This window comes from Pelodiscus sinensis, chromosome 1, assembly GCF_049634645.1.
Source record: "Pelodiscus sinensis isolate JC-2024 chromosome 1, ASM4963464v1, whole genome shotgun sequence".
Lineage (NCBI taxonomy): Eukaryota > Metazoa > Chordata > Testudines > Trionychidae > Pelodiscus > Pelodiscus sinensis.
Window position 1 is genome coordinate 75,263,148 of NC_134711.1, and position 12,134 is coordinate 75,275,281.

At 42.4% G+C, this 12,134-nt stretch overlaps 1 protein-coding gene across 13 annotated transcripts in view; it reads right to left on the bottom strand.

Moving 5' to 3' along the window:
* Nucleotides 1-12,134, bottom strand: part of RASSF9 (Ras association domain family member 9) — a 36,274-nt gene that overhangs the window by 20,742 nt on the left and 3,398 nt on the right. The window lies entirely within an intron of this gene.

Here is a 12,134-nt window from a genome sequence, read left to right on the forward strand (position 1 = left end):
AAGGTCATCAGAACAATTCTGCAGGGACAAAACAATGCATTTTTCTTAGCCTCAGAAGTGGCTGAACTATTTTGGTTGTCATTTAAAAAAAAGGGGGAGGAGGAGGGAGGAAGAAAAATAAAAAGTTCCAGCCTGAGGTGAGTGCTCAACATGGAAAATTTCAATCCAAGTGATGAAAGTTGGCAAAGTTATAAACCTAGCAACCTTAATAGACAGTGTTCCACACCCCATTTACAGTGAATACATACAAACATGTACATAATCTGGTTCTCATATATTGAAATATTTTCCACAAGTATAAATCATAACTTCATTGTGCGTTGGCAGTTTGAATTACACACAGGCACATATACAACACTATGTGAAATACCATTTTAGAAACTCTCCCCAGCAGCAATGTTGATATTTTCCATTTTCTCATTAATGTGGATGTTTTGGTTTACCTGTAACAGCTGTTATCTAGATAGCACCTTATCATGATGTTTCACACAACCATTCTTATGACGATATCAGTCCAACACTAGTTATATATTGCTGATCTCAACAGACCAGAGTAGTTGTCCACAAACATTTTACATCATGCTTCTCCTTGACCCGTCTGTGTTCCTCTCACCCCAGACCACTGTTAGAGCTGAGGCTGGCGCTATAGTGGGGAGCAAGGCCATGACTGGGACTAGTAGTCAAGGCTGGGGCCAGAGCCAGAGCCATGGCTGGAACAGGAAACAGGGGGCAATGCTAGGGCTGCAGCTGAGGGCTGGTTGAAGCAGGGACTAGGAGTGGATCCATGGTTGGGTTGGAGCAGGGTGGGACTGGATGGCTCTCTCTTCCTGCCCTCCCATGTGGACTAGCCTGGGCCACACCAAACCCCCCTGAATGTTGTTCTGCACCCTCACAGTTTAGGGACCACTGCACCAGAAGGAGCTCCCAATTTTTTGTCATTAGTTTGTCAATTTAAAAAAATGTATTTAGGATGTGATTATTATTAAGTTACACTTTTGCCCTCAAGTATTGATGGTAGCCCTTTAAATAACAATCAGCTCCAACTTTAACAGCAGAATCCCTAATAAAAGAGTTAGATTAAAAAGACCACATAACTATTATATTAGAAATGGCAAGAAGGCAACATAGATAACATGTTTCTATAGCCGTTGACTAAAATTCAGGTGATTGATTTTTCTTATTGAACACTTTTCCTATTGAACACCCATTGAACAAAAAGATCAGCCAGCTTAATAAACTACATACCAGAACCAAATGTTACAGTACAGATGTGAGTCTGAATTATATTATTTGAGGTACTAGTAAGTAAGCAGTGTAATATTATAACAAATTCCTTTACTCATAAGGTAAGTCCTGATTCAAAATCCATTGACATCCCTGAGAACTTTATATTGCCTTCTACAGGCTTTGATTAAGGTCCTGAAAAATTAGCTCCTTACTAAACATGCCAGGAGCCATGCTCTCTAAGTAATACATTTTCAAAGAAAGTCTATTTAAAGGAACATTGCAGTGATCTACTCTGGATGAACTGGATGCATGAATGAGTAGTGAAATCAGCTTCTGATAAAATTAAGCATAACTTTTGCATTATTTGGAGATAAACGTCTATTCTGAAATGGCAACCAAATTCCACAACAGTCCCTCAAGTAGCAGCAGTATTCCCTGAATAGTAGGCAGGCACAAACTGCCAATAAGCCATTCAAAACACTTTTCTGGCAACAGGAACATCATTTCAATCTTGCAGAGCATTATCCATCATCCAAAAAGAAATGCTGTCTAAACATTCAAATAGCAAAGAAATAATCTATGTTGGATTGATTGGAAAGGGAACAGCACTAAATATCTTCAGTATATTGAGGATAACACACATTATGTTTCCCTCAGCAGCTTCAAAGACACTTGGCTGATTCAGTGACTCAAAAATGTCTAATGCCTGACTAAGAGTTGTTATAAATCCAATTCTGGTTCAAGAACTCCCTCTAAAAGGGACACTGGTAAGGAGCTAGCTGCTCCATCCACATTATGAGAAGTTATAGAAGTTCTGTGTACACAGAAGCTGGGAGTGTCCTACCTTCCAAAAATAAGGCATTAGCTATCTCCAGCAAGAGTTGACTTAGGACCTGCCCAAAGGTCTACACCAAACAGGACTTAAATGAGTGATCCCAAATATAGCTGAACTCAGCTAGGATCTCCTGGAACTTAGATAAAGAAAGCATCTCATTTATCTAAGAGTAGCTTGGAGTTTGCTTCATTCTTCTCAGATATTTTTTGTAACAGTATAGTCATCCATCTTCTCATCTATGAAGAATTCACACTAAAGATTGCTAGAGTATAATTATTCTCATCAATATCAACTAGATAATGGAGAGCTTGAGACAATTTTCTTTGGTTAGATCTTTCCCCTTGGTATATAGGAGGCCAGAGAAGACTCTGGGTATAAATGGATTCTGAGCAGCGTGGTTATAAGCCAATTTTCCTTCATCAAGGACAGTCGTCTGCCTGCTTCTTGTAAGCTTACCAGTAAACTAATAAGTTATAGAATAATGTCACTGAAACATCATCTCATCAATAAAGGTGGAACAAAAATAAATCTATATAGTAAGGCTATCGCTATCTATATATAAAATCATAAGACTGACAACACAGAAAGTGTGACATGTCTGACAATTTCCTACAATATCTTTTGGATATTAAGTTTATGTATCATTTTGGGCCAGTGATTGTATGTAATTCCCTGGAGATGGTATCCATAGCCCTTCCTATAACTACGAAGAGCGGAAGGTAATTAGATAAATGTACTCGTGTTGTACTATCTCTATAGAGGTACCATTTTATGGAGACGCTTGCGTGCAGTTGTTTAATCTGGATTCTCTAGAGACCAGCAGACATAGAAAGGACCTTTAGAGAAACACTCTGAACTTAAATTGACCAAGGGCCTTCATTCTGATCCAGCAGGGAGTGTTCCAGCCCCTAGGGAAGGGTTGAGGACTGATATTCAAAGCCACTGTGGAGATAGGCTTATTAGCGTGAATGTAGGCTCCTTTATTGTTCTGAATACATTCTCTCTGTATGTTCACTTAAAAGACTTTAAGAATATATGTTCACTTTGAAAGAGCTATGTGGTAAATTAACTATGGCAATTGTGCTGTTTATAGATTCTGAGGAAAAAAGGCAAAGTAGACTCACTGAGGCAACCTGCCTCCCTTGGAAATTCACAGTTTAGGCAGTAGGCCACCTGCAACCTGGAAATGTCCCTGTCAGAAAAGGGAAAGAAATACATGTCTCTGCCCAAGAGAAGTGATGGCTAGAAACTTGAAAGTGTGAGCTTTTGCTGGATTGAAGAGGGGAAATACACATGCCGTTCCCCTGGACTATGGCAATGCGTACAGAAATGTTGCCAATCTTTTTCTTTGACTGATAAGTAAGTACCTAGGCTGGATAAAAGTTTCCCCTTCAAAAAGTATTTTGCTGCTTCAATATTCGTCTGTTTAAGATGATAGGTTGGCTGTGGAAAAAAATAAAGGTCTAAACTGCTAGTTCTAGATCCAAAGCATGGTCAAACATGCAACTACTCTTTGTCTGCTCTTCCTACTAACTTAAGAAACATGCACGGTAACTCTAACTTCCGTGAACTCACAAGTAAATGAAGAAGACTTCTGCTGTGTAAGACCATAGAAGCCTCCTAGTACTAAATCCTGGGAGACATCACCAATGTTAGTAGGTTTCAAATTTCTGTTAAGAATGTGAGGTTGTAGTGAGGTGACTGATCTGACAGGATTCTAATAGCGAAAATGTCCTGGCAGCTGCAGGAGGAAACTACTTTAAGCTACAAGTTAAACAGTTATATGTAACTATTAAATTAGTCGTCAGCATGCAGACATCCTGTTGACACATTTCCCAAAGAATGAATTCTACTCCTTTGAAACGGCAAAGCAACATTTCAGCACATCAGCCTACCAATAATAAAGCCAACAAAAATAAGAACAACCCAAAACCAATATGGCATGACACTTTATGTTCACATATTACTAAGCCACTCTTTAATCAGTAAACAGAATCTGATCACTTCCTTTGGTAAATGAGGCATGAAATGAACGGCCAAATCAGTGTGTCGCCCAGAGTTTTGAACTTTCAAGTGCTTGCACAGGTGGAAACTAATCACTAAACCAAAATATTTGTATGTTGGACTTGTATGAGGCTGGCTAAAAGCAAATTAAGGCCCCAGTTCTGCAATTTGTTCTACATGGATGAAAACATCTTTCTGTACAGGTTCAGGAGCAGGCCCTACAAAATTTTACTCACTTGCTTAGTTCATGCACAATTCTGCTGAGCGCATTGAAGGTTTAAAGCTTAAAATAGAGTCAACATATTTATAGACCAAATTTTCACATAATTGTCTCATAGCTAACTTATTATTACATTTTTCAAACCTCAATTTTATGCCTAAGAGATGTTATATTTTCCATTATTTAATGCAATCCTTTTGCCAATTTTCTTAAAAAGGAGCAAAATAATTCTACCATACCTATCAAAGGAAATGATTATATTTTCCTATGTCTGGGACATCCAAATCTCATTTATTAAAAATATGAATAAAGTGAGGGTATACAGGTTTAGAAAACAGGGACCTCAAGCAAAGCAGGTTCCAGACTTTGAACCCCAAAACAGATCTGAAGCACTTTAATAAGTTACTTAGCTCATCGGAAAAAAATCCCATCCCTGTAAAAATTCATCTTGCTTCTAACTTTATTCTATTTTTAATAATGTAGCGGACTACTGCAAGTGTGACAAATCCATGCCAACATGCTTTATCAAGCCTACCCTAAGGTTACAAGTGCAAACATAAGTTGGTAGTCTGATCTTACTACCTAACAGAAGTAAGCTCCAAAGATAATGCCTCTCATCAATCCAGAGTCTATGTATGTGACAAAGGGTATGTTTACACTACAGCTAGAGGTACAATTTCCAGAGCAGCTAGATGTAGCTACGATTGAGATAGCTTACTAACAGCAGCAAGGTAGCCAGGGTGGCACTGTTGGCACATTGGCCTATATCCTGAAAACAGTGCTGTTGGACACCTTCTGTAAGTAGCTCTGGAAGCTAGCCTGTGCCACCCTCTGCACTTCCCAGGTTTCACTGCTATTTTTAGCATGATAAACCAGTCACAGCTACTACATATATGTCACCTTGAGCTGGGAATTACACTTCCAGCTGCTATACAGACATACCCATAGAGTTCAAATGAGGGACACAAAAATGTATTCATACAGTCACCTTAAAATGCAATGGTGCTCATCCCTTGAGTGTAAATAATGCTATCTGTAATCCCAGCTAAATGACTGACTTCCAGTAATAAAATAAGTTGACCTTGAATGTGTACAGTGCATGGATAACTAGGAATAAAATGAGAGTCATCTCTGGAAATGAGGGGTATTAGAAAAACACCTATCAGTCCAACAGCTGAGGTTCTTTCTCTGTGGTCCCATAGTATAAGGGTTTTAGTTCTATTACTAGAAGACTTACCTGGCATTGTCCCATTCCTTCAGAGTAGGGGTCTAGTGGTGTGGGAGATGCAGGTGTCAGGGTAGGGGCTTTGGGATGTGGGGGGCTCAAGGCAGGAGGCTGGGAGCATGGGGTGTGGAGGAGTCAGGGTTGGGTTGGGAGTTGAGGAGAGGGTCAGGACAGGGGACTGGCAACGTGGAGGGCTGCAGGAGTCAAGGTTGAAGGATTAAGAGGGGATTCGGGGCAGGGGATGGAGGTGCAGGAGTCAAGTCAGGGAGTTGGGAGAAAGGGGAGTTCAGGGCAGAGAGTGGGGGTGGCTGCCGGCTTCACCCCCGGGTCGGACCCAGGCAGCAGAGGCCAGGCACCCCACCCTCCCTGACTGCCGGCTTCAGGCTGCCAGTGGAGGTGGGAAGGCATGGTCCACCACTGGCACTGCCCAGGACTAGCCTGAGGCAGCAGGGGGCTACCTGGTGATTAGTACTGCCAGCCAACAGCAGTTCGCTGGGACACTTGCTGTCCCCCGTCGTCATTCCTGTATCTGTGCTTCCTGTCCCCCGTGGTCATGCATAAGTATAACTGAGGATAATGTTCCAAATTGTGGAAGAAAACATTGTCCTCATAACTGTCCCTGCTCTCACTCCTCTCTTTCTGTTTGATATGAAACAATCACATTCCAGGAACATCCCATTATCCTGACACAACCAAACCATGACCTTGCTTTAAGTTAGGAGAAGAGGAAGCTGCATACCGAATTTGGTGGTCCTAGCTCTTACCATTTAGAAGGAGTTCTCGAACAAATACTCAAATGGATGGACAGACAGAAAGATGCACATTTCTAAAATATATAGTAAGATGTCAGGAAATCTTCACTGCAGACATTTGTGATTGCACATTCAGGTCTTACATGATTATTTGAACACATCTGGCCTTGAGCTCATCTTTTCCTCCATACATTCCTCCCAGGCTACTGCCACCCAATCTATTTGAGTCATGTGGAAATTTCAGTGATTTCCTTTTGAGTGATTTCATAGCCCTTTTCCTCTCCCTGGGTTCCAATATTGTGTGGAACTTCTCAGTGAGGCAGATAAAAAAAATCAAAACAGTCGGCTGTGAATTCTCATGTGTGCTTTTTGGGATGTGCAGCATGGTGCAGTGGACTGAGCATGTAGCTCAGAACAAGGAACCCTGGGATTCTAGATTCCCCCTCTTCCATGGGGTGGCTTTTAACTCTTTTCATTTCTGTAGACTACACATGGTCTAGTCATGTCACTTTGAGGCAGGTCTGTGGAACCACCTCAAGTTTACAGGGAGGGACAGTAAAGCTCAGGGAGATTACTAGATACAGAAGGACACACAGCAAGTGTGTGACGTTATCAGGAGTATAACTCGACTCTCCTGGCTCCAGGTCCCATTATCTGGGTAGCAGTGTTCTGGAGACAAGTCCAACCAAGATATTAAAAAAGTGGCTGATGATTGTGGGTACCCAACTGGAGACACACTTTTGGGGCCTCGTTTTCAGAAGTGGTGCAGCATTTTATGAAACTCAGTCCCATGTAAACAGTCTCAGATTGGGCACCCCAACCACTGAGCTGCCAAAATCACCAATCACTTCTGAATATTTCTTGGCCTTTTCTATTACATCACATGCATACAAAGGTACTGTGACAATTCCTCAGTACTTTACAAGTGCAGGAATTCAGCAGTATTCCAAAAAGTGAAAGGCAAATGTCATCAACTTCATTTTTGTGACAAGCGTTTTGCCCAGCATGTGATAGTCTTAAGTCATTGGAGGCACAGGATTGGGATAACAGGGACAAACAAGATCAGGAAGGAGGTGACCTGACAGGGATTCAGTAAGAATACTGTACAGCATTTGTCTGTAATGACACTGCTTATCCATCTGACACTTGTGTGGTGGTGTTTTTTTAAAACTATATGTACTGCAGTACAAGACATGTCTTATTTTGTCCATCTGCTGCATTCTGTCTGATGCTGGTTGACTTTATTAAAAGCTCTAAACTATAAATTTTCTGTGGTGAGACTAGTCTTCTTTATTATGTATCTGCTCAGTACCTAACACAATGGGGCCCTGAACATTGATTGATTGCTAGGAACTACCTTAATAACAACAACAATTGTGACAAGAGTCCAGCCATTGGAATGTGGCAATACAGATATTAACTTGCTGTGTGGTTTAGGGTAAATCACTTAACTATTTGCCTCTGTTTCCTCATCAGTGAGGTGCCAACATGAATTATTACTTACTACTTTCTATTCAAGGATGTTGTACAGGTTGGACCTTACTGATCCAGCACCCTTGGGACCTGGCCAGTTCCAAACGAGAGAATTTGCCGCACCAGGGGAGATCTCCTGCCACCAGCCTATCACCTGCTGCTGGCAGGCTGCCCCATCAGGCTCCCTGCCTCTCCCTCTATTACCCCAAATCTGGCTGAGCTTCTTGTCCACATACTGCTGGCTCCCTGGGCAGCACAGGCTCCAGCTCTTGCCATGAGGTCTCTGGCCCCATGCATCCAGGGTCAGTTGTGGGGCTCCGGCCCCAGCCCTGCACTCCAGAGGCTGCTGTGGGACTCCAGTTCCGTGCAGCCTCAGGGCTCCAACTCCACACCCATGCTCCCTGGAGATGCCACAGTGCCCTGGTCCCGTGCTCCTGGGGGGGTACTAGGACACCCATTTCTGTGATGATCCATGCTGCCGGGCACTCCGGCCCCGGTCTCACACTGTCCCCAGCCAAGTTGCTGACCCTGTTACCTTACACCAGCTGGCCCTCCTGCCCTTAAGCTCTCAGTCTCTCTGGTCCAGGAGCACCCGTGGTCCTGCCAGATGTTGCCAGACAAGAGAGAGACGGTTTTTGGAGGTACAACCTATAGCAATTAATAAATGTTTGCACAGCATTTATTATTTTAATGTTTGCAGATTTTTGTAAGATACAGTTTACAAAGTACTTCCATTTTCTTTGTATATTTTATAATTATTACTCAACATGTAAATTCAAAACAAACCAACCTAGGAATTTCTGAGGCAGTGCAAAAGGACCCAAAGACACATTTTCAGACCATCCTATGAGATTTAGTCCTGCCGCTAGTGTGACTTTTATGGAAGATAAATCCATCCTGCCCCTGAAAATCTATTTTTCTACACTAAAGTCATTGCACATTCAGCAGCATAGTTGATCCCCTTTTCCCATTCTTCCACAAAAAAATCTTTGATTTCTCATTACCCTGGTGAGAAAGTTTTATCAATAAGATTTGTCTTTTGTTCCACTAAAAACATTTTTCTTCATCTACAGTGTGTTTTCTTTGCAACACCGAACATTATGTTTCATATTAGCTTCAACTTTGCCTAAGTGTTGCTTTTTCTCCAGATGGTGTAGTGTTATACACAAATCTATTAGTCATTCCATTTACTCCACTGCATTGAAATAGCAGTCTACCCTCCTAGAACAGTAGATAATTAACTCTTTAGAAATAAAGCTAGTATTTTGCCAGACATAGAGCTCTTTCTGAATGCAAAGCAAGCAGACATGTATGGGGATTACTATAAAATATTTTCAACAAGATCGGTCCTTGTAACAAAGACGACATGTTGGGTCAGAAAACAAATTCTAATATATAATATTTCTCTGATAGCATAACAACATCATTAATAGTAATTTGTATTACCATAATGCATAAGTGCCCTAGTCATGGATCAGAGCCCCATTGTGTTAGGCACTATACAAACACAAAACAAATAGACAGGCCCTGCTCCAAAGAGCTTGCATGTAGATATGGGCAAAATATTGTGGAAAACATACTCTGACCATCCTGAATATTTTCCCATTTTTAAAACTGAACCTCCATTCAATCCCAGGCTCCGAATACAACTTCCCCTACCTCTGTACACTCCCCAGATTCCAGACGGGACTGAAACAAGAAGTGCCATAATGGAACAAGATAGTCTGCTCTCATGGTAACTCCATCTGAAAAGGGAAGTGTAAGGCATTGTGTATATGTGCTTATGAGACTTTCAGTCCAGTTTACATGAGGTTAAGGTACTTTAGATAAGGACTGGAACTGAGTGCTTATATAATCCAAACCCAAACACTGAGCATTTCAAGTATCCCTTCATCAAGGTTTAATATGTACTCATAGACTTTAAGGTCAGAAGGGACCATTTTGATCATCTAATCTGACCCCCTGCACAATGCAGGCCACAGAATCTCACCCACCCACTGCTAGAATAATCCTCTCACCTATATCTCAGATATTGAAGTCCTTGAAATGATGGTTCAAAGACCCCAAGATGCAGAGAATCCTCCCGCTAGTGACCCGTGCCCCATGCTACAGAGGAAGGCGAAAAACCTCCAGGGCCTCTGCCAATCTACCTCAATCACTGTATCACATTGACCTGTACACCTGCAGAAAATATATACAGTTGCTATCAGGATCTGAGCAGGTTCAGAGGGGATCCAGTGGAACTAGAAGAGCTGTGAATCTAGGACCTTGACTATTCCTACCTGGAGATTGATCTTCCAGGGTTTGATTTAGTGGGTCTAGTAAGGACCTGCTAAATCGAACACCGATGGCACTCTCATCAACCCAGGTAGTCCACGGGGTTGAGGGGAGTAAGGGAAGTTGACAGGAGAGTTTCTCCCATTGACCTCCCGCAGGGGGGCCACTGGAGATATTTGATTTAAATTATATTACTCTCACAGTGTAGACCTGGCCTAGGTTCAGTGACAAAGGGATATTGTTAAACCAAATCCATGACCTAACTGGCTATCCTTCCCCTCAGTGAGCCCTAAGGGGATAGTTGAATATTAATGAGAGAGGAACTTGCCTCCAATCCCACATCAGAGCCTAATACTGAGCATCCAGTCATCGCTCAGGGCAAAGAGAACAGGCTAAGTCTGATCAGCAGATAGCTACTAGTGCACAGCTTAGAAATGGCAATAGAAGTGGACATGCTAAAGAAGGAAGAGTAAAAGCAATAAATACAAATGACAGATTTGTAATTGTAATACCCAATCCTCAAGCAACATTGTGTCCACATGAATTGTATGTAAATAAAACACACAAAACGGTTGAAGCAAACTTAAGCCCATTATGGTAGAGAGAGTGCTCTGGTTGCTTGTGCCTTGCCGTTATAGATTTGGCACTTGCAGGAGATCTGCATGAGGGTAAGGGACCCACGACCGCCACCTCCCCTCATTGCCTTGCCTGGTCTAAAAATAAACAATGTGTAAAGTTAGAAAATATGCTAGAGCTATGAGGTAATTGAGGTTCTTTCTGAAAAATAAAGAACACTGGCCTCAACAAATGAGAAAATGTGATTGAATCTTTCTTGGCATGATGTTAGCAAGGAATTCTGGAATGATGAACGTGGTACAGGTTGCACCTCCCAAAACTGGAATTCTCTGGTACAGGAACGTTCATGGTCCAGCCAGACCATGGATGTTCCTGGATTTGAGAACCCCAGTAGCTTAGTGGCAGGAGGATAATCCAGGAGTGTCCAGGCTGAAGCAATGGGATGGGGCAAGGGCCAGAGCTGGCAGCAGCCCCCAGCAAACTATGGCACTAGGACCAGGTTGGGGCAGCCTCTAGCAATGCAGGACTGGTCTGGCAACAGTCCGTGGCAGCACAAGGCCAGAGTCAAAGCCCACGGGCTGCCTTGAGGCAGAAGCCTAAGCCCTCAGCAGTCCATGAAGAGCCAGAGCCAGGCCCATGGCAGCCCATGATAGCGCAGGACTGAAGCCTGTGGTGGCAGCAGTGGGGCCAGCAACCCAGCAGGCAGCCTGGCTGGGAATGGAGGTAGTGGAGGGGTCTGGCCCCTGGAGCTGGCAGAGTTGGCAGCTAGGGACTGTGGCAAGGAACCTTCTCTAGTCAGTCCAATTTCCTGGTTTGGGATCGGTCAGGCCTTGACGATGCCAGATCAGGGAGGTCCAACTTGTAGTGACAGAGTCATGACCTAAGTGATTTACAAGCCTAAGACTCATTTTCAAAAGTCATTTTAGGCCATTTTTAAGGTATGTAGGCACCTAATGATTTCATGGTGACATATCTAGATGCTTTTGAAAATCCCCCCACTCACCAAACTTTTAAAATCAGGCCCTTAGGAGCTGTAGTCTCACTGAAAGAATTGGGCAAAGATTCTAAAGGACTAGAGGTGCTTTGGGAAATTTACAAAATAAATACCTTGTTTAGTATTTAGGAATGCTAAATAAAAGTGACAACAATAATAATCATAGAGGTGTAGTCCGGTGTCTGAATCTGGTACTTGTCCTGACTGCCTTCCTGGCCTTGGGTAAGTCATTAACATCTCTGCTTCACTTCCTCCATCTGGAAAATTTGGATGATACTCCTCAATTTGGATGATACTGCTCATCTCTGGGGAACATATGAAACTTAATTAGATACTTTGAAGATGAAAAAAGGAAAATGGAGAGGAAAAGTGGGTGAGGTGATATCTTTTATTGGCCCAACTTTCAAAAGCTTGTCTCTCACCATCAGAAGTTGAGCCAATAAAAGATATCACCTCTCCCACCTTGTCTCCCTAATACCCTGGGGCTGACACATTTATAACCACACTGCATACAACAATGGGAAAATGTTCATTTGTACTGTATTAATTAT